At 38.5% G+C, this 24,671-nt stretch overlaps 1 protein-coding gene across 4 annotated transcripts in view; it reads right to left on the bottom strand.

Moving 5' to 3' along the window:
- FGF12 (fibroblast growth factor 12) overlaps nt 1-24,671 on the bottom strand; it is a 504,413-nt gene that overhangs the window by 226,632 nt on the left and 253,110 nt on the right. The window lies entirely within an intron of this gene.

The following is a 24,671-nucleotide window of genomic DNA, read 5'->3' on the forward strand; positions in this document are numbered from 1 at the left end:
CCACATGATGATATTAGGAAGTGGGGCACTTAGCACATGATCAGGCTTTGCTATCATGAAAGGGATCAATGCCCTCTTAAAAGAGCTCTCAGAGAAGTCCCTCTCCCCATTCAACCCTGTGGGGTTACAGCTAGAAGATGGCTCTAGGTGAGGAAGCTGGCCTTCACTAGACACCAAATCTATGGGGACCATGAACTTGGATCTCCCAGCCTCCCAGAAATAAATGTGTGTTATTTATGAGCCAATCAGTGTGAGCTATTTCTGTTATAGCAGCCAGAATGGACAGAGATGGGAGTTAACAGTGTGTTCCATTCGGACAACATTAAAGAATAAGTCCTGAAGAACAAGAAAGAATTAGCTTGATGGAGCAGGAAGGTGAGAACAAATATGAGAAGTGCAGTAATAACATTCCACACAGGGGCAGCAGTATAAGAGCAAAGGTTCAAGGGGAGAAAAAACTTTGGTGAATTTAAACAACTGAAAGTGTGGCTGGAGTTTAGAGACCAAGAGTATGGAATGTGCCCCAAGGTAAATTAAGATCATTCAGAGTGCTTAGGACATGCTGAAAGAATTAGTCAGAAAGCAAGAGTCATCTGGGAAGCTCTGGACTGAAAAAGCAGAAGGCATATATGACAATAGGAAGGGAAAGTTCAGGTACACTTTTTATTGTACGTTCCCATCAAATTAACCACTGATACAGTGGTCCATCTACACCCACACTGGCCACCCCTTTCCTATCTATGTCAATGGAGCAAAAACTCAAATACATAGCTGTAAAAACATGAATAGCACTGTACAAATGTAGCCTTTGATTTTGTGTACCTTTTTTCCAAGAAAAATAGCTTTTTTTCCTTACTAATTATTAGTGTTCTCTTCTCTATTGCCTGTAGCAATAACAAAATGCATCACTATTAAAAAAAAGTACAGAGTCACTCAAAGAAAGCTGCTGGTTTGCCCAAGCAAGAAAATTAGTTTTCCTCCTTTGCTGTTACTAACCTAGAGCAAATAATCAATCCAAAGAAGTTATAATTATATAACAGTTAATTCCTAATTATGTAATTTATATGGATTATTTCCCAACTGTATTAATCTAATATATATAATTATAAAATTTGGATTATAAAAATTACCATGTAGAAGAAATGCCTATATTTTAAACTTTTAACTTTTTCAAGTAGTAATGGAAATATATTGAGAAGTTTTAAGCATGAAGATGATACAATCCAAGTCATTTTAAAAGCTCAGTAGAGACTGCAAGAGAAAGGATGGATAGAAGGATAGGCAGGGAAATGACTTAGGGAGTAACAACAGCCGATCAATCAAGAGAGGGCAGACTTGGATTAGAGTGTTCTGGAGACAATGCTGTTCAGGATGTAGGATTGTCCTGACTTAGTCTTTAATTGCCAGTGCTCAGAGAAGGAGATGCATGCAAGGGTAGAAAAAATAGAAAGTGCAAGTATGGAACTATGGCACAGCCCGAATGTTCTCATAGGAAAATAGAGTAGACCTTACTTAAGAGACGTATCCTGTATCCTCGCTCTGGTGCATGCTCTTTGCACTGTTCATATGTGGTGTGAGAGTAAACCAAAAGGTGAAAAGCCAATCTTAAAAGTGGCCATTCTCCCCCATGGTTGAACCCAGACTAGTCTCTGCAGTCAGATCTCAATGAGTCAAGGATGAGTCCACGGTTTCCGGTTTAAACAACACAGATATTGGTGCCATTATTTAATAAGAGGAAAATTAAGAGAAGAATAGATTTGGACCTAAACCCTAAAATTCAGTTTGAGGGTTGTCCACTTGAGGCACAAAGTGGAGGTTAGATATACAGAGTTAAAGCTCAGATAGGAGACTTTACTAAGGGTAGAAAGGTGGCAATGGCTGACTTTCAAGAAGTAAAGCCATGAAACTACATTGTGAGTATTTGGGTCCCAGGACTGAGCCTCGAGCATTTCCAACAGTGGACTGAAAGAGAATAAGCTAAGTAAGGAGACTAAGGAGAATCCAGGAAGATGAGGGTAAACAATATTTCAAAAGGACCAGCAGTGTTGAGTGCTAGCTACTAAGAGATCATGAAAAGGAGGAGTGGACAATATCCACACAATTTAGTAAACTGCAGGTCATTAGCAACAACGGCAAGAGCAGTTTTGTTAGTGTTGAGGGTAAAAGACAGATAAGAATAAGATAAGGTGTGGGCGATACCTGCAGAAACATTGACAATAAATATAGAGGATTTTAAGTTTAAACATGAACGAAAAGTAAACACTGATAAAGGACTAGAGATTATAGTAAGGTTGTTGGATTGTTTTAGAAAGATCTAAGCCTCTTTCAAACTTTGCATCTGATAGCTTCCTTGTCTCCAGGATAGGTGAAAAGGGAGAAAGGATTAAGATGCACAAATTACCAGTTATAAAAACAGCCATGGGGTGTAAAGTACAGCATAGAGAGTACCGTCAATAATACTGTAATAACTGCATGTGGTGTCAGATAGTTCTACAATTATCAGGGTGACCACTTCATAAGTTATATAAATGACCAAACACTATGTTGTACACCTGAAACTAATATAATATTGTATACCAACTGTAATTTCAAGGTTTAAAAAGAAAGATTTGAGCCTGTTGATTTTAAAACAACAAGAACCTGAGAGAGAGGAGTTAAGATATGAAAGTGGAAATGGGTGAAATTTAGAACACAGGAGATTGGTCTCAAATAGAAAAAAAAAAAAACTCCATTGTAACAGAAAGAAAAGACAAATCAGATGTCTATTTGCTTATTCATATACAAAAGTGTAGAGGACCTCCTAAAAACAGCGGCTCTACTCTACAGCAGGTAATTCGCTCTCAAGATTCCCAGTACATATGTGAGGATTCCGGGGAAACACACACACACACACACACACACACACACACACAGAGTCTGAGTAATGGCTTTATCACAGAGTCACTAGAGCTCCCCACTGCCAAGTTCCAGGGGTGGCACTCAGAGCGCCATCTGCACAGACAGACTGGAAGGCCAGTTTGCTGTGTGTTCCTAAGTCAGGATAGAAGAGCAAAAAAAGACTGCTTTAAATTTGGGGGGAACCTGACCCTATTCCTAACACTATCATTTGGGCAAGTCACTTACATTCTTTGTTTTAGAATGTCTTCATCTGTACAGAATTAGCAATAGGTGATAAAAGATGATAGATGATAGATAGATGATAGATATAGATAGATAGATAGATAGATAGATAGATGATAGATAGATAATTCCAGGAAAAAGATATAAGAAATGTTTCTTTCAGGAAGCATGTGCAAAAACACAGATGTGAATGGGCTTGTCATGTTTAATGAATTTCACTGTGGCCATGGCAGTTAGTTCTTACAATGTCCTGAGCACCGTGTACTAAGGTTGTATGGGTTGTATGTGAATTATCAAGTATCTCATTACTACTGGGCTCCTTCTGTTACTATTTATTTTTATATTATGGCATAGTAATAACACATCTTGAATTTGTGCAGATGTCTTGGAATAAAATTTTATATATGTTAGAATATTAGGGATGGATATGTAGCCTATTTGTTCCATGAACACTTCCATTTGTTACACTTCTAAGGTAGACATTACTCAAACCCACTCTTAACATATATTTGTAGGGCTCAGGGCAAGAGACCCATATACTATAGGCCTAATATTTAAATTCATAAATCAAGGTAACTAAGTATTTAATAAAACATGTTTGGTTTTGCTACTTGAAAATTATACCTTCCTAATGACTCAAAAACACAGAGTCAAATTTAAATTGTTCAGAATATTTTGCCAAAAAGGGCAGTACTGAGATAACCTGTACCCCAGCTCATAGCTCACATCTCATCCTCCCACCCCAGGCTCCAGCCAGCCAACACTGACTGGGGCCTAATACAGGCCCATATGCACACAGAAGCCCACAAGTCTAAGCGCCATCCACACCTGCTGCAAACAGCCCTTGTGATCCTTCAGGTCCGGGGGTACGCCTCTTGCAGTGCAATTTGCCCTGAGAAATACAGACGCGGGGGAAGAGGCCCACGCAACCCCTGACAAGGGGTTCAGAGCTAATGGGTAGAGAATTCTAGGGTGTAGAATGAGAAAGCATGGACTCCAGGTGAACATGAACCCTTCCTTAGCCCCTTGACCTCCTTGCTCCACGGAGAAAGACTAGCCTAAAGGAAGGACAGAGTAGAGTTCAGGACAAAGACCTCTGTCTAAGAATTAGAAGAATAATTAGTTGTTACTGTAATTATTAGATTATTTTAACATTAAGATAACTGAGGCTCAGAAAGGTAAAGTAACTGACTGTTACTTAGCCCAATTATTAATATATGGTAAGCTTTCAATACAGTCTGAATAAATGAAGAAGAAATGACACATACTTGGTGACATTGTCTGAACATGAACTGGGTTACCATCTCTCTAGAGTTAATTTTGTTCAGATCTGACTTAAATACCTATTGCTATATACATTTTTATGGCTTTGTATATTTTGTGCTAGTTCATTTACTCCCAGATTTGTTTGCTAGTGTGTAAGTTTGCATGTGCATTGAACATACAGACAATATTCTAGCTGCAGTGGATGTCAGGAACATACCTTCAATATGATTTGTAGCAATTCTTGTTTTCTATTCCATGATTGGATTTTTCCCTACACAAATTTCATCTGTCTTAAATTCTGACTAATTTATGACTCAGGGATGAAATGTGTACATAGCTTATCCTCCAAAACAACATTCAATCTTATCAAAAATTACTTCTCTTCTTTTTTTAAATTTATTGTAGATAAAATTGATGATTTATTGATGATAAAGCCCATTCAGCCACTGAAATCCAGGAGAATAAACATGAATGTGAAAGTTTAAAAAATGCTCTGATATAACCATTATGAGAGAAATATATGTAATTTTTATTTTTTTTCTTTTATCCTTCTGAGACAGAATAGTAAGAAGCTAGGAAAATTCCTTGGCAAGTGGAAAAGGGAAACTGAGACAGATGGTTGAACAAACTGGCCAAGCAAGTTACAGCCAAGTGCAGATGGTCACCAGGGCAGAAGGCCCCAGTGCCTGGCAGGGGGCAAAACTGGTAAAACAAGGACCTCACCCCCAGGGCAACCTCTCCTCCCCTGGCCTTTCCTCCCTGGAGATAACATCTAGGCCTCAGTTGTATTTCAGCTCCAGGTCTAGAAAAGCTGCAAAACAGGGTAGGCAATGCCAGGACCAGCTTCAATGACTAAAGGCCCCCTGCCCTGTCACTAACCAGCCAGAGGAGACCGTGACCCTGAAAGGACACACCTGGAGAACTGATGAATATTCTGCTGAAACCCTCCCCTAAGAGCTTCCCTAAGATTCCTGCCTGCAAGCAAAAAATAAAAACCCTCAAGACAAAGGACCCAGTGCCCTTTCCCTCTGGGGAGCCACCAGTGCCATTCCTTTCCCTTCTTCTTCCCCCACTTCTTCCCCCACAGACACATGTGTCTTAAACTCTAAGGCAATGGGTAGCTGGCAGCTTGCCCTAGGCTAATCCCCTGAACCTGTCTCCAAAGCTCCCTTTTCTCTTGCTTCCCAGTAGACAAAGGCAGCTCAGCCCAGGCTCTCCTGTTGCCTGTTCTAAGCCCTTCCTTGTTTCACTGTCCCCAGCTCTAATAAATGTGTCCTCATAGTCACCTGGACTCATGTTGTGAAATCTTTCCTACAGGAAGTCAAGAACCATTGCACTACAACTGGCCCTGGGCAGACACACTCAGGGCCAGGGTTCTGTCTGGTAACACTTCTACATACATAGTAATGCATGAACAGAAACAATGAGGTATGGGAAGAACACAAATTGGATAAGTGCAGAAATAAAACTATATATGATCTACCCAATAAAGAGGCTATTGGGAAAGACAACCCGTTTAATGGAAAGAACATTGGAATTAGAGTCAAAACCCAGGAGGCAAAAAAGAAACTAAATAGTACTGGCATTTATGATGTTTCAAGCACAGGGCCGGTGCCTTTATATACTTCATTTTCTTCCATAAGGTTGACACTACGCTCTCTCCTCTCTGAATACTGCAGATGGTCATAGGAGCTAATTATATGGCATCACAGAATTCTACAACAATTATAGAATAACAATGATATGAATATGAAAAAGAGCAACTGCTAGCAGGAATCTGCACTGTGTTTGAGGAAAAAAAATAGGAAAATATCCATAGTCCTCCTGTCTCAGATGTGGATGACTGCACTTTGAATCCAAGAATTGTAATCAGATACCATTATTACCGGTGAATCAGAACGTGCTCTGGCATGCCTGCCTGTGGGAAAGCCCTCCAGAGGAGCTGGTTAATATTTTATGATGATCTATCAGAGGAAGCAGTCCAATAACACCTCACAGTTGGCCCTTTTGTGATTTCACAGAATAGATGTGACAAGTGTAAGAGCCGTTAGGAGTCACTCAGAAGCTTAGAATTTTAAGCTTTCAAATGAACTGAAAGTATGTCTAACCGTTTTGTTAGATGATTAGACATCCAAGAATGTCTCTTTTTTTATTGATTTGGAGAAGGAAAGTGGATTATTAATAAACTAGTTCAGGAAGCCATGTTCTCCTTAAGTAACCTTTCATAACTTTTTAGAATAGAAAGCCATGCTCTGCTTAAATAGTCTTTTATAATTTTTAAAAATAGGTTGTATGTTATGTCTTCATTCTTTCAATAAATCAGGAGGGCTATTTCCAATAACTAAAGTAACAAAACAGAAATTGCATGACTCATTTTATGTAATTGAAAGTGCCTAAAATGTGTTTATGAAAATAACTACAGAGAAAAACAATCCAAATAAGTGTAATGGAATTTCAACTACAAAGAATATATTGTTGTACTAGAGGGTATCAGGATATATAATGCATATTTAAAATATGTGAAGTCAGCCCTGGCTGGTGTGGCTCAGTGGATTGAGTACCAGCTTGTAAACCAAAGGGTAGCTGGTTCGATTCCCAGTCAGGGAGCATGCCTGGGTTGTGGGCTGCCAGGACTCCAATAGAGGCAACCACTCACTGATGTTTCTCTCCCTCTCTTTTTCCCTCCCTTTCCTTCTCTCTAAAAATAAATAAATAAAATCTTTTTAAAACTAAATAAAATAAAATATGTGAAGTTATAGACATTGTCATATATTAAATAATTTTTCTAGTGAAACATAATGATATGTCAGATATTAAACTAGATGTTGTGAGGACTACAATTAGAAATCATTCACTAAAAAGAATCAAATCTATTAGGGAAAAGGTATAACTTCCAAATACATAACTTCAATACAGTGATAAATGAAATAAGAGTTGTAGATGATAGGAATATAGAAGAAAAAATAAAAATTAAACAATTAATACCAGTTGTTTCTCAAAGACATCATAAATTTATATTTTTCAGACATTTCACATGTTTTAAACAACGTGATATGTGTTGTTAGACTGCAAAATACCATATTAATAAGTGCTTGAGTTTGAAAAAATATATTAAAAAGATTTATTTTTTAAATGAAACATAAATTAGAAGAAAAACAAAATGAGACAAAATTTTTACTCATTTCTTAAGCAGGAAATATAAAGCAGCATCAAATTTTGCCAGTTATTTCCTGATACTGATGTCTGTGATACCTAATTATGAAAAGAGAGAGAGAGAAACAGAAGTCAATACATAAGGAAACAAAGACAACCAACAAAAAAAGAAGAAAATCTGCCATGACTGGTGTGGCTCAGTGCGTTGGGCGCTGTCCCGAAAACTGAAAAGTCAAGGGCTGGACTCCTGGTCAGGGTGCATGCCTGGGTTGTGGGCCAGGTCCGGGGTTGGGGGGGCCTGCAAGATGCAGCTGATCGGTTTCTCTGACATACGATGTTTCTCTCCCTCTTTCTCCCTCCCTTTCCCTCTCTCTAGAAATAAATACATAAATCTTTTTTAAAAATAAGAAGAAAATCTTATAGTGAAACAGAATTGAATGACTTACAAATGGGAAAAAGACTTAATATAACAACATCCATTGCACACTTTCTCTCTGAGGTCTGGGACCACTTGGACTGAGCAGTCTCTCAGGGGGAAAGCTGGGAACTGCTGACACACATTTTAATGCCATCCCTTCAGCACAAGCACATCCTCTTTCTTAATCTTAGATTTTAAAAAGGAAACTAAGCTTTCCTACTGCTTCATGTTTAACTGACTTCATGGAGTGAAAAGAAGCAAAAAACAGAAATGCAGGGATGTGCAACCACACAGTTTTCCATCTCCGCTGGCTTGCTCCTGTGCTCACCGCCCCCAGCTACTCCAATCAAAGTCCTTCCCATCTCACTGTCCCTGGCCTGGCTCTAATGCAGCACTCAGTGTGGGGGCTGTGGATACACACACTCGGTGAGAGAGGAGGAGAAAGAGATTAATAGAACAAGATCTCAGGAAATTAAGGCCACTTTCAAGCCATTTAAAAGTGCTTTTGTACGCAATTAGGAAGTTAGAAAGGTTTTTCCAGGGAACAAACATGATATTGCCATAAATATGTCTTTTGAAAATTTCCATGTAATGATCAGGGGCTCTAGCAAAGGAATGTTGAGACACCAGTGGAAGATTACAAAAATCCAGGTGATCAGAACAAGCCTCTTAAATCTTGGCAGCAACAGAAGGGATGGAAAAAAGATAATGTGAAACTAAGATCGTCGGTTCATATGATGCTAGTGACTATACCTGATTCATCTTACGATTCCTTACAGTTCCCAGAAAGTCCTCAAGGTGCGTCTGGTGAATAAATGAAGAAATAAAACTTTGGATAGATCAACTCAGTGAGGTACCTGGCTGGATATGATGAGTGGGGTTTGCATGAGCACCAAAAGGACAATAAGTACTGTCTGGGGACCAGTAAATGCATATCTCTTCACTATACTAGCACACAGACTATAACTGTGAACAAGGTTGCATTCAAAACTCTTAAACACAAAAAGACCTTTGAGCATATAGTTACATCCTGTGAAATCTACCTGTGAAAGTGCTTCAATCAATTTAATTGAATCTAGACTAACCGGAGACTTAATTTAGAATGCAGGCAAAAACCTCTCAGAAAGATCCTAAGAGTCTGGTTAACATTTAAAGGGAGGAAAATTACTACTGTGAAATTATAAAGTTCTTTTTTCAAAACACGTTATTAACAGCGGTTGCAAAAAGAGTTAACCAAATATTACTGTGCAGCGAGATAAAGTGACCTCCTGAGGACCTCACAGAAAACTCTAAACTCTAAGGGTATTTTACTCTGGGTTTGTTTGCCCAAACCTGGATTTGTCTGATACCAGACAAGCTCCTATACAAGGATGCTGATAAACTGGAGCTTGTCCAGAGGCATAAAATCAGAATCATCAGCATGCCTATTATATACCATGCAATTTTTGATGCTAGAAATCCTTTTTAGGTGGTATAAATCCTAAAAGTTACATTGTGTTAGACTTCAGATTCAGGGAATAGACCAAGCTTACTTTTAGTGAAATAATAAGGTCAATGCTTCAAAGATAAAACTTAATTTCTCCTTTTATACCATAACCATACTGCACAGATAAAGAAATGGAAGTAAACTAAATAACTGAAGTACTCTAAAACTGTTCAAGGTAAAAGCTGACTCCACATGAAATTCCTGGTGTTCTGTACCTCCTACAAACTCACAAGCTCCGTATGAGAATGGCCTGTGTCCTTTTCTCTGACGCCCCATACCATGGCGCTAGATGAATTATAAGTTAGACAGTGGATGTGTGTCCAGTGATTGCATGAAAATGTAAATACATGAACAACGGTGACAGGGTCAAAGTATTAAGTGAGCTAGATGATCTTTCAAGTCCCCCATAACTCTGGGACTCTATGGTTACAGTGTTAATGTATCCAACATTGTTTTTAATTCTACACATGTCCTACCTATGTCTACCCAAGATGTGGGGTAAAGGTGAGTCAGAAAAGTCACCTGACAAACTCAGATTTCCCAAAGGATCAACAGTGTATATGAAGAGGACTCTAGTTACAGATGCTCAGAAAGCATCAATGGTACTTTTGATGAAATAACATGATCAGTGCTTTAAGAGAGAAAACTGAGTTTCCCCCATGTGCATTGTCACCACATTGCATAACTAAGACATGGGAAACACTAAACGAGAGAAAGGCTGAACACCAAGAACACTTACAAGAACAGATGATATGAGTGATATACATAAATGAAACTCACAGACACTCTAAAATCAATTTTAGGCAATATTTTAAGTATACCCTTCCTTTATAAATCTTATAATTTTACCACTATTGGCCACAATTAAATTTCAGCACCTGTCCATAATATAAATGTAATGATTCTTAAGAGTCTGTCAAGACTGATATTCAGTTTCTTTCTTTATTGATAAAGTCTTAGTGGAAAATACATCAATAAGGTGTATACCAAGGTCTGGGAAATCTGAAAACTTGATAATTATGGCATGACTTTTCTCTCTACCGCCACTGCAACTCCTATGGCACCCCATGCTTTACCACATTTCCACTGTTTAATTTGAAATTGTTATGAAACATTTCATATTGGCTAATTCAGAAATAATTATTCAACTTTCACTCAATATCACATGATTCCTTTTACTGTCTATTCTGTATTGTTATGTTATCTTGAGGCTGCACTAGTAAATAAATAGAACAAAATATGGTTCTGCCATCTAATTAAATCACTTCAGGCTGAAGTCCAAACTTATGTAAGAGTCTACCTTGAATGCACAATAAAATGCTAAAAACTAAAGTCCTACAAGGAAAATTTAGAAATGCAGTCATTTGTGTTCAAGACAGAAGAGACTCAGGTGGTCCTCACACAGGCTTTGGTGCTGCTGCACAGACCAAGGTTATGGCCTTAACCTCAGGATACATGATTTCTCTAAGCCTCCCATATATCATCTGTATAGTAAATTTGTTGTGCAGATTAAAGACAGGAATGGACATTAAAAAAAGAATATAGAAAAGAGAAATTAAAAAAATATATATGTGTTAAATTTTTTGCTGTTCCATTAAATATGCATGCCAAATCTAAAATTTCATAACCAACATATTATTAAGTGGTTTTCTTATATCTCACATACAGATATCTTGAAATCTAACCACTTTTTTATCTCTAGCTTTTAACACCAGAAATATGCATCAAGAATGATAAAGCTAAAGGGAAGCTCAGAAACCATCTGATATAACCCCTTTATTCTGAAAATGAAGAAATTACACTGAAGAGAAAAGGGACTTCCCCAAGATCAAAAACACTGACTTGGAGTCCAGTGCTATTTTTACAACACTGTGTTATCTCAGACCAAATCAAAGGTCTAGTTTATTCATATTGTCTTAAGAAGAAGGCTGGGTTTCAAAGCAAGCAAAAGAATAAATACAAAGGGTTGCAGCATACACCAAAGACTTACTTAATGCTGCTCTCAATAGCTTTACGAGTAGGAGAAGAGGGAAGAAGAAAAGCCAATGAGGTAATAAAGAGTTGACAGAAAAAAGCTTTTTCATTAGACGCAATCAATACTGTATTCCCCCATCACTTGGAGCTTTACCAAGGACAGTGGAACCAGAGTAAATATGTTCCCTCAAGGGTATTTAACACTAAAATGACTTGTTGGTTTCAACTGTAAATGTAAGGACCAGGCATGACTGAATTTGAAATCAATGGCAAAGGTTATTTCTCATTAACCCAGTGTTAAGAGACCAAAGTCAGTCGAAATAGAAACGGGCCCTTTCCCACACTGGTTACACCACTCACTTTCCCTTGGTTTCTGGGGCAAAGACATCAATTATTATAAAGACGATGCCTCTGTTAGCACTCCCATAGAAAGTACCCCTTCATAAGCAGCTACTCTGTGGAGAAAGAGGTAAGTATATACTGAGTGAAACAGGGCTGGCATTGGAAGTTAGGTTGGGGAGGAAGACATGAGATTCTAAATATTTTTCTAAAAGCTATATATCAAATGAAAATGGATCGATGATATTTTTTGCATTTTAATATCAAATAAAAGTAAATTAATATTGGCCTAATGTACTAATTCCTTTTCTTGCTCAGCATTTTCACATTTGTGCAGAAATTCCCTTGGAGCCTAACTGGAACTGATGCCATGAGCACATCAGACACCAACCCAATTCACTTTATTTTGATGAGTTATTTCCGACCACCTACTATGTAAAGAACATCAGAATGACAGGGTCCTCTTCCTACAGGAACTCACACTCCAAAGGCAGAGACATGAGCTTAGACAGTAATTAGAAGACAAGACAGACTGAACTGCAGACAATACAGTAACAAAGCCAAATGAAGCCCAGAGGCAGGCAATGATTCATTCATTCTACTTGGAAGGATCTGAGATCTGGCAGGAGGGATGGGAGTTGAGCTGGGCTTCGAATAATGCACAGGCAGGACTGCAGCATGGTGGTTAAACGAGGGGCTGTTTCGGGTAAATAAAAGATAGGTGTGGAGTTAATGGCATCCCTGGTGGAAACCACAACTATAAACCAAAGGAAGTGAAATGGATAAATGCAGTAAATGTCCCATGAATGTCAACAAGGTTGGGGTTGGCTGGAGCATTGTGTGAGGAGAGGTGGAAAAAACCTTCATTGTGCAGCCTAATCATGTCGATAATATAGATAATAAAACAGTCTGTTCCCAGCCAGGCCTCAAACCCACACATGAATTTTTAAAAGACAGATTGTGGCTATTTTTCTTTTAAATTAAGAAGTTATTATTCCTCTTGAAATATAGACATTAAAAGAGAAACTGTCCAAAAGAACACAGCAAAACTACAACTTGGAATACAGTAAACAAATCTAGTTAGATTTAACAAATCTTGATGACATATTGCCTCACAGGAAAAAAAAAAAACCAGGAACTTCCTCGTTATTGCCGTACCCTGACTCCAAGCACATGGCAAACAAATATTTGACAGGTGTCTGGAAATATAACTTGAGTGTAGATATTTAAAAGGTACTACCCACATTTCAATTGCTGACGACCAGAAATGGGTGAAGAGATCTTGCTACCAGCATCTCGCAATGTCCCCCGGGAGACAGCTGTGGCACAGCAGTAAGGCATCGGCTTATGCTGAGTTTTGGTGATTGCTCTACCTCTCCCAGTTGAATAACCTAACTTACATCTTTGGAGTCTCAGTTCCCCCCTCCATAAGGTAAGTGATTATAATAAACTCTGTGTTTTCCAATTCAAACCCACCAACACGTTAAGTTGTATACGCCACTAGCTGGACCTTCCAAGGCTGATGTCACAGACACTCACCTTCAACTACAGATATGTAATGGCAAGAGGCAAAGTCTTAAAGGGTCAGTTCTAACTAGAGTCTTTCAACAAAATTTTGAATTGCCTGAATTCAAATAATGAATCAAGGAGCATGAAGCTTCTTACTCTCCAGCCTCACCAGCCTCACCCACCAGCTCCAAAGGAAAAAGCTTCAGACTGAATGGGGTTGCTTATCAAGGGGAAAAAGTGGGCAGGACTGTGGTTCAGGTGAAAGAAACAAGAGGGCCAAGGAACCGCCATCTTACGGCTCCCAGCCAAGACAGTGGTCCCACTAGCAGAACCATAATGAGCAGAACTCTTACTCAAGAAGCCATGTGGAAGCACAGAAGTGCAGCCCATCAACAGCTCAAAGAAAGCAATCTTGTGTAAACACTAGGAAAAGCATTATTTTAAAGGGAATCTCCTGTTCAGTGCTTCCTTCCTCATGACCTGCAGGTACACAGAGAGGAGTATGCAGACCTCTCTCAGGATCCTGTAGCTGCAGAATGTGGTTGCAGCCCAGCCAAGATGCTGCCAATGACTTCACTGAGCAAAAGCTGTGGAGGATAGTGACCCGGCCATGGGATATGCTGGGAAAAGACAGGTTCTGCAAGGAGGCAAACAGGAGCCCTCTTTGCTGTTCTTAAGGGAAGGTAAATCTCCAGTCTCTCAGGGGGATATCCCACAAGAAAAGGACTATAGAGGAAGCCTGAGTTTCTATCAGTGTGATTCCTTTCCTAGAATTCTGAGCTTCTGGATCGTCACCTCACATGCCACTTGCCCATCACTTCACGGCTACACTCTGGTTGCAAAAATCCACTGCAGTCCTCCTTTTCAAGCAATAAAACATGACAACACCATTGCTTTCACTCTCTCCATAGGGAGAAACTTGGTTTTCTTGGAATTGGAGATTCTTCTTCTTTTCCATCATTTTTAATAATTACTCAGACACCAACCAACCTTTTCCTGTTCTAGTATCTTTAGGTGATGTTGGGTGGCTATCCTCTCTTAAAGTCTTCTCTCCAATATAACATCACAAATGGAATGGATATTATGTGGACAATCCAGCTAGAGCTATTTGTATAAAAACAGATTCTGACACTTATTCTAACCAGGCAATGTGAATATAGATCCCTGCTTTTAGTACTTGTTTAAACTTTTTACTTGGTTCTTAATTATTTGAGGAGTACTATCTGATTCTAGGGTACCATGAAGGTGATCTGGGTAATCTTTTGAATCCCCCAAATTAAAATACAATATTTAAATCATCAATAGCAATTTTATACACACACACACACATATCTCGTCGATATTTTTATTGATTTTTCTTTTTTATAATAAGGTAATCTCATAGTTTTTCTCTCCTGGATCTTTTTCACTCTTCATTTCAATCTCCTTTTGACCTTGGCCCTAAAAATGTCTACAACACTAAAGCATGCTATTGAAGAAAGAAAATAGACCTAAAATTGAGGTCAAAAGAAATAAAGACTGGTAAGTTGGACAAGATATGTTTAATAGTACATTGCAGGTAATTAAACCATGGAACACAGTTAGGAACATCCTCAACAGCAGACTAGGAGAAATTTTTCTGCTTCCTGTGTAAGTACAAAGCGGGAAGCAGGTGAGTATTTCACGTCCCTAGTCATGAGTGTTTCTCCTGGGAGAGGGGGCTAGTTAATGACTTTTCATGCTAAAAGGGCTCTTGGATATCCTTTAATATTGTTTTCCTATTTTTCACAGGAAGAAACTGAGATCCATTCCCAGTGCTGGTAGAGTGTTTAAAAAAAAAAGACTAGGAACAACAAGCCTGAGTTCAAACCCAGAATCTACTACAAACTACTCTTATTAACTTGAGAAGCTCTGGAGAAGCTCCAGGCTTCCTAGACCTCAAGCATCTTTATGTGAAAACTGGGGACACTAACTGAATCCTCTTCCTCTAAGGCTTGCAATAAAAGTAAGATTCAATGAGTCGGCTTATCATTTACTCATTTATTTAACAGGGATGGAGGAACTGCAGCAACGCAAGTGGGATACTCAGCTCCAAGAATCTAGTGAGAAACAGGGCACGGGTCCCGTCCTTGGGAACCAGCATGCTAGTCAGGAGGATGAGGCACCCAAACACATCACATAATTAGGCTCAGGTTCTGGACACCATTAAACACCTGAAAGATTCAACAATAAGCAATAGGAAGGAATCACCATTATAATTAAAATTGGTGTACATAGTTTCTAGACATCATGAATGTGTTCCTAAAGACATTGATGAATGAGATGGTCACAAGATATGAAATAATGGAAGTAGAACAGGTCAGTGATACTTAACCCTGGCTAAAGATTAGAATCACCTAGGAGCCTAAAAACAAACAAACAAAACTGATAACTGATGTCTGAGGCCCCAAGTAGACACACTAAATTGAATCTCCTGGGTATGAGGCATTAGCACATTTTAAAAACTCACAGATGATTTCATTTTGCAGCTAGACTGAATACTGCTGGCCTATATAATCTCTAAGCTCTAACATTTTGTGATTCAACCCTAGATCCAATTTGTTCCACGTCATTCTTCTTCTCTAGGAAACCAAGTATGATATTAGGACTTAAACACCTGAAAAATCATTAAGAAAAGACAGTATACACTTAAATTCCAGTTAAGAGACATTATAGACGTATGGTTAAAAGCAAGGAGCCAGGGGATATATGAATACCACAAACTAATCAAATGACTAACAGTAGGCAGACAAATAAGGAAGACTTTATGTTTGTCTTCTCAAAGTGACTTGATTATACAAAGACCAATGAACTTGGTCCAAACTCAAGTACGAAATCCACCTAGGAGCCACACCTATGAAAATCACATTTAGGACACATTCAGGGCTGAGCCAGTCAAATGTCTTTGAAAGCCTATTAAATAGTAAATATATTTTGTTTTAATTTTAAAATATTAGAAAAAGTATTAAGGTTTTCTACTTTACTTAATATTATTTTTCTCTCCCTAGAAATCCTTATAGAATTGCCCTTGCAAGGTAAGAGCCCTGGGCCAATGAAGGAGGGCAAGTGTCCTAGAATGTTTCCTTGAGATTTGAAGAATAAAGCAGATGAACTTAGATGGCGGGATATTCAGGATCTTTACCACATTGTAAAACAATTAAACAACAGTAACGTTACCCAATTTTTCACCTTAGTGTTTTATACTGCTTTGTAGTTTGGGAATTACATTATCTGACCCATATCAACCCTGCTTCTTCCCTAGCTCCCCTCCGTCTCAGCAAAGCCACCGCTTACACAGCCACCCTTGTCTTGGTTCATATCTACCTATTATCAGGCTCCGCTCATTCTAACTACCATTATTCTTTTCAAGTCCATGACCACTGACAAAATGTTTCATGTCAACATTATTCATCGCCTAGATCACTGGTGCTCCAACTTTGTATTCTCAGGATCCTTGTACACTCCTAAAGATCAGTGAGTGCTCCAAAGAGCTTTTGATTATGTGACTTACACCTTCCAGTGTTTCCTGGGTTAGAAATTACAGTAAAATTGTCCAAATATTTATTAAAAATTATGACAATTTACAGCATGGTGGCTACAGTTAATAATACTATATGCTGTATGTTTAAAAGTTGCTAAGAGAGTAAATCTTAAAAATTCTTATCACAAGAAAAAAAATCCGTAACTTTGTGTGGTGATGAATTTGAACTAGATTTATTGTGATCATTTTGCAATATATGTAAATACCAAATCCTCATATTGTATGCCTGAAACTAATATAATATGCCAATTATACTGCAATAAAAAATAAGCCCATTAATATTAACATAAATTGCATATTTTAATAAAACAAAATGTTTTATTTTCCAAAGCAAAAACAAAAAGGTGAAAGAATAGTTTAGATGTTTACAAATCTCTATAATGTCTGACTTAATAGAAATCAGCCAAATTCTCAAATCTGCTTCTGCATTTAATCTCTCACTATATGTTGTTTGGGTTGAAGTATGAAAATATAATCTGATATGTGGTTGCAAATGGAGGGAAATTTTAATAGCCGTTTCAGATAACTGTGGATATATCACAGGGTCTCTGGAAAACTCTAATAAACACTATGAACAAATGAATGAAAAAGACAAATGAATAGTATTTTTATTAAATGCCATTATGAAAATAGTTTTGACCTTGCAGACACACTGAGAAGTTTGCCAAGTTGCTCCCAGGGCCCCTGCACCCCTCTTTGAGAACTGCTTGCCCAGATTGATGTCCTCAAAGCCTATGTTTCCTTTGCATCTGTTCTGGCCCCCTTTCAATCCATTCTCCTCTCCAAAGCCATGACATCCATTTCAAAATGCAAGTCACATTATATCACCCCCTATTTCTAACTCTTCTTCAAACCAGACTAAAATATGAAATCCTTTTAAGGGTCTGCACAACTCTGCCCTTGACCATCTTTCCAATATCACCTGTACCCCTAGCTCTCGCTGTTCCAACTACACCTCAGCCGGTTCAAAAGAACCCAGCTCTCCTCACCTTGATCTTCACACAAGATGTTCTCTTCTGCCTTGAACATTCTTCTGCCCTTTTTGCCTTCCTCATCTGTCAGAACTCAGCTTAAATAACTTCCTCATGTGATTTACAGGAAATATATATTTGGCCTTCATCCCTGTTTCTGGCACAGAACTTCTAAAACCCTTGGAATTTCCTAAGTTATGAGAGTGGAAGGATGTGTTTATTATGTTAATGAAGTGATTTTTGGTCCAAAACTAAGGATGGAGGCTGGTTGCCAGGAGAACCAACCAAGTGTTGAAAAGGTTGGAACTTTCAGTCCTGACCCACAGCTCAAGGAAGGGAGGGGGGTTGGAGGTTGAATCAGTTACCAAAGGCCAGTGATTCAGTCATGCCTAAGGAATGAAGCCTCCATAAAAAACCAAAAAGGACATGTTCAAAGAGCTTCCTGCTTGGTGAACACAGGGTGATTTGGGGAGAGCGGAACTCCTGGAGAGGACCTAGAAGCTCTACACCTTGTCCTCATACCTGGGCCTCAGCATCTCTTCCACCAGGCTATTCCTGAATTACATTGTTTTATAGTAAAGGAGTGATCTAGCAAGTGAAATCTTTCTGAGTTCTGTGAGCCACTCTAGCAAATTAATTGTACCTGAGGAGGGGTTTGTGGGAACCTCTGATTTATAACCAGCTAGTCAGAAGTACAGGCAACAACCTGAACTTCCAACTGGCTTCTGAAGTCCAAGGAGAGGGTCTTAATTATACTCACTTGGTTGCTGAAAAGCATAGGTGACAACCTGGACTTGCAAAAGGTGTCTGAATTGGGGAAGGGGGAATTGTCTTATAAGAATGAGTCTTGAGCCTGTAGAATCTGACACTATCTTCAGTTAGGTAGTGTCAGAATTGAGTTCACTGTAAGACTCCCATTTGGTGTCTTGAGAATTTCCGTTGGTGTGGGAACTGCCTTCCCCACCCACTGTTGAAATTGGGTGCTAGACAAACTTTTACTCAAAGAGACATTTCCTGACCAAATGCTACAGATAATATCTTCATTTTAGGAACCAGCAAACTGAGGTCACTTAAACCATAACTTAAAAAAAAAAAAAAAAGATGAAATGCTACAGGGCTCCCCTGACCTTGATATTAACCTCTTTACATTCAAAAACATCTGAAGCAATTGTTCATGTTTACAGTCAAAAAAAGTCTGCCCCTCTGGACTCAAGTCTCGCAGGGAGTGCTTAGGTGCCCAGGTGTCACCCCTTGATATCTCTTAGGCCCCGGGCATGCAGAGAGGGACATCCTAGCCAGGAGCTTGACGCCAGCCCAGAACAACATAGGCTCAGGACCGCTTCTCCAGCTCTGGCCTGAAGACCTCCACCAGCCTTCCCACTTTCCCAGCTCTCTGCACTGGAGACCCCCCACCCCCACCCCCATCCCCACCCCCAGAGGCTCTTAGATCAGACACACAGCAAAGCAAATGTGTCATCACACTCCACACTTCTTTGAACTCTTCACTGGATTCCCCTCGACAACAATTTCCTAGCTTTGAATCAAACTGAATTATTCAGATTCAACCTTCTTAGCTAAAGGTGGTAGAAGATAAAGACAGATGATCAGCAGTGTGAGCCTGGGAGTCCTGAGACAGCTTAGCCTGCTCCTGACTCCATGAACCTGAACAAGCTTTTCTGCCACCTGGAAGCTTAGTTTTCTTATTTCAAAGATGGGGCAGATTATGTCAGTGGATCACTACACAGATAGTGTCTTACAGAATTATACACTTGAAACTCACATAATCTTATTAACCAATATCACCTCAATAAATTTAATTTAAAAAAAGAAAAATATTTTGCTTGCTTGTTTGTTTTGTTGATTAGGTTCTGCTTATAGGTGAGATCATATGGTATTTGTCTTTTACCAACAAGCAAGCAAAATATAACCAGAGACACTGAAATAATGAAAAAACTGACAGTAACCAGAGGGGAGGGGGGAGGGTGATAACAGGGGAAAGAAAGGGAAGGGTCATCAAGAAACATGTATAAAGGATCCATGGACAAAGCCAAAGAGGGGAAGGATTGGGGGGTGGAGGATGGGGGAAAGTGGTGGAGGGAAAATGGAGACAACTGTACTTGAACAACAATTAAAAAATGAAAAAAAGAAATACTTAAAATATAAATAAAATTTTACAACAACAACAAAAAAAAAACTAAAGGGGCAAAAGTTGTGAAACATCTGTAAATCCTGAAGTCATATATTAGTTGTTATATTTCAGAGTTATTAGTATATATGATTAATTTGTAGACATTTAGCATCTAAGGCTCCTCCTCACAGATGCTTAGAAGGTGGACTCGGAATCACAGCTCTTTAGCTGTGGCGCATCTTCCTTGGGACAACAAGGAAAGCTCTGCAGTATGGTGGGTGGACCATTCATAGAATCCAAAACTGTGTATTACAGGGGTCCCCTATGTTTAATGAGGCTGTCTTTGAGACTCTTCATAAAATCTCTAGTAATTCTAGGAGGAAAAGTCAATAGCTAATACACATTATGATGAAGCACTCAAGAAGGAGACAATAAAAAATTAACCACTATTGACAAATTTTCCAAACCAAATCAACATTGTATGTAATACCCATACACAAATATGCTCTCCCCTGGAACAAAGCAATGTAGTGCGATCCTAGTAAGCCTACTATATTTTTAAAATACAATTCTATGACACAAAGCCTTAATTCCTAAAGATCTTCAAAATGTTTCTCTTGCTTCCTCAAAAGCAAAGACTACCTCATTTCCTATAAATTGTTTTTCTAATTCTGTTCAAGAATATCAACTTCACTAAAACTTTAAAGACTTAATCCTGAGTTATGGCTTGATGAGGTCTCTGTAGGGTGAGAGAAATCAAGAGCTCACAGTATCTGCTATTTTATAATGTCCTTACAATCAAAATTTAATTTGTTGATGCAAATGCACTGCTGTAGAAAAAAAGGAATAAAAAACATGTGCAAAATAGCAGTTTAACCCCGAGGGTGGATTTCTGAAGAGAAAAGCTTGTTTTTTTTTATTTTTGTTTTGTTTTTAACAAACATCAAGCCAAATATCATTTGATCAAGCTGACTGTGTAGTTCAGGCATGAGTCATACTTTTGAAAGAGGAAATAAAAGTCCTTGATATACATGTAGCATATCACTTGTTATATGAATCTATTCTTGATGTATATATGAACCAAAATTATTTCCGTTTATAAAAATGTAATTATATTCCATAGGCCACATAAGTAAGCATCATTTCCCCATTTTCATCAGTTTTCTTCTTGAAGTTTTGATATTCTGTGATGTTCCTTCATCTACTGAAATGGACGTGTTTGATATTAAAATGTTGACTGAGTGCACCATTAAGTACTATACATCTACCAAAACAATTTGGAGGAATATTGAAATATTCTGAATAACCACAACTTTTATAACACTAGAAACAAAAACTCAGAAAAATAGACAATGAAAAGCCATAAAATTTAGCAAAAATTATAATGAGTTATTTGATTTATTGTATCCACTCAATGTAAATATACTACATCATTTTTAAAAGGGATGGAAATATAAAACCAAATACTTCAGTTATGAAAAATATCTACTTTACTTAGGCAAGGAATTTTCCCTGATTGTTGATTTTTTAATGCTCTGGTTTGAGAGGAGAAATTAAATTTTATAGAAAAATAATAAAAACACAAAAATCACTTCAGATACATAGTTTTAGGTTTATCTACTTGCTCTTTACTTCCAGGGAGCCACTGATTTGAAAAATGGGAGAATGATGCTGGATGACTTCCCAGGTTCATGGCCACTCTGACATTCAGAGACTACAATATAAAAACCTTCCCCTTCTTCATTGTGAGTGCTAAACATTACCTGTAGTAACTTCAGAGTCAGAACATAAATATTTTTGAAGTCAATCTTTTATACAAGTATTTCTAGTCAAAAGTAAAACAAATGCAGGAAATGAGTAAGCCATGTAATTCACATAGTACTAATAGCTTAGATATAGCAAATTAAGTGGCACCACCATTTAAGCAAATATTCTAGCAGGTCTGGCTCATACAGGTATTTCACACATAAATAACGACTCAAATAATGACCATAAGAATGCTTCTTTCTTCATTAGAAAGTGCACAAAAAGAAATATTCTAAGGCTTTTTTATGGTTCAATGACTTCAGCCAATTTGATAGTTTAAAACCTTCCAAAATTTCATTCCCAAAGAGCTATGGACGGCTCACACAATAGCTAAGGAGCTAACTGTTCCTGTGCTGTGTGTGTGTCTTCACAGCTGGATTTACTTCTGTAATGCTAGCAAAGGGATGGTCATTTTAGAGCCCAGGTGCCTGACTTAGCCTATGCCTCCTCCTGCCAGTTATCTCCTCTATCTGGCATATTCCTATTCTTTTGAAAAATATTTTTAAAGACTTTATTTATTTGTTTTTAGAAAGAGGGGTAAGAAGGTAGAAAGAGAGGGAGAGAAACATTGATGTGTGAGAGATACATAGATCAGTTGTGTTTCACATGCCCCCAACTGAGGACCTGGCCCTCAATCCAGGCATATGCCCTGACTGGGAATCAAACCTACGGCCTTTTGGTTCTCAGGCCAGCACTCAATTCACTGAGCCACACCAGCCAGGGATCCTATTCTAATTACAAAATAATAATGACAACAACAAAAATAATCCCTAATGATAACAAAAATAAAAATACACAAAATTATTTTCATCCTTTGAGAGAAGACACCTAGTTCCTCTTCATATCACTGTTTTGTGTTGTGTTACAAAGAGCCAGGTGAGAAAAATCAGTCTGATCTAGTTCTCATCCCAATTTTGCCACAATATAGTTGTGTACCCTTGTATGTTGTGTGTTGGTTGTAAACTACCAACCCTGACTCTAGGATTTCTCATCCAAATAATAGTTTTGCCGCACAATCCAGGCTAAGCCACACGCTGTGCTCCAGGGATGCCATTCACAGAGTGTCTGATGTGACCCATGGCCTTGGAACTGTGTGGTGTGAGGTCCACCCTGCTGGTTCTCACATTTTCATTCTGCAATGTCATGATTTTGAAATCTGAGACCTTTACCACGTAATTTCAGTCTTCCCACCTCATGTATAAAGTTTCAACATTATACATACCAAAACTTGGAGAGCTAAAATAAGAGGCTGAGAGACACTGAATGTGTCAGACCTGAAATCAGAAATACACCGTGGCCTTGCCATTCCAATACTTGACTTAGTTGTATTGTCTCAGCCTCACTCCCTGGGAAGTCTGGTCAAAGAAACATGACACTTCGCCATATGTAACTCAGTCTGGACTTCACAAGGATATTGTTTAGAAGGGTTAGTGAGTTCAAAAATATTAAGTGAACATAACATCAAGGTGCATATAAAACAGATTCCCTCAAATAGTTTTTCTTTTTGGTGTTTAGCAACTTCCTCCCAATCCAGTTAAAGAATCCTCTCTGAAATTGAGATGTGGAAGGTGCTATCTTCCTACAGATAGGCTCATCCCATGCTATGTGAAACATTGTTGCTGACAGCAAATCAACAGATTAATTATTTGGCTTTGTTATTAATGATAACAGCACACTATCATCTTCCCAAAATGCTTTTCCATACCCCACACTCCCATTCTTCTCCCAAGCTAAGCTTCGGCAACCTGAAGCCCCTTATGTGCAGACACATGCCCACTGCCTTTGCACTGAGCTGGTCTTAACAGGTATTGTCAAATTTCTGCCAAATTATTACTGTGACACCTCAGCTAAAGGAAGTCACCAGTCAGGATCCTCTCTGCCAAGATGCACACTAAGTAGATGAAAAAGAGGAGCAGATTAAATGAACACAAGAAAACCATAAACTCAGCAATCCCCTCAAATTCTCTATTTTCTAATAGGTGCTAAGAGAAGGGCCACAGGAAGCAATTTCCCTATGCAAAATTCAGGCATGCAAATAGCTCATCTGCAAACCAGGTTGGACAAAAGATCAGGTGAGTTTATTTTACCCACTCATAAACACAATCCACCTATCGCTTTTATTCCCTTGTTTTGAACTGAGGAGGCTGAGTAGGGTCTATTCACAAATATCATATAATTATCCTAACTAGAGTGCAAGAACATACTTCAGATGCGGAGATATGGGTCACATTGAATCCAGATGCTTGAAATTCCTTGTAGACTACTTAAGCCCTGAGAAAAGATGGCCCCCAAAAGATCACTGCACAACACCAGGGATTTTATTTTCCCCTGATGTGAATTATTTACTGTGCAGAGATAACTCTAGTTTTTGCATAAATCTCCACCTTAAGAAATAAACAGTTTATATTAATTGGATGTAAAATAACAGAGACTTTAGTAGCTGTTGCTCTGGGATCATAACGATTTTTGTTTACTCCTGAAATTTACTAGTTTATAAACATCACAGAGTAAGAAACAGTCCCTAGGAAAGAAATAATGTCATGAAAACCCAATGGAAACATAAGATGAGATGGCTTCTTCACAAGAATTAATCCCAAATTTCTAAACTAATTCTGAGTCCCAAGTGTCCAAACTTTTCAAGTGTTTTCCTCACCCCAATGACCTCACTCCTGGAACCCAGGAGAACATCACAGAGTTGCAAAGACGCCCACCTAAACTAGTTAACTAATGACAGAAGGAAAGATTTCTTTCTAGACAATATTTGCTTTCAGCTGTCCACTGTAAGGACAGAATATCTGCAGATTGCAAATGACTCTGCCCACCACAGCCAGAGGATCAATAAAGTCTGGTGAAAGCACAGACCTCGGCAATTCTGCTTTCATTCTCTCCAGCTGGGACACTGGCCCGCCTGAGCTGGGAATAATCACCCTGAGACTCAAGGG

Source organism: Phyllostomus discolor, chromosome 2, assembly GCF_004126475.2.
Source record: "Phyllostomus discolor isolate MPI-MPIP mPhyDis1 chromosome 2, mPhyDis1.pri.v3, whole genome shotgun sequence".
Lineage (NCBI taxonomy): Eukaryota > Metazoa > Chordata > Mammalia > Chiroptera > Phyllostomidae > Phyllostomus > Phyllostomus discolor.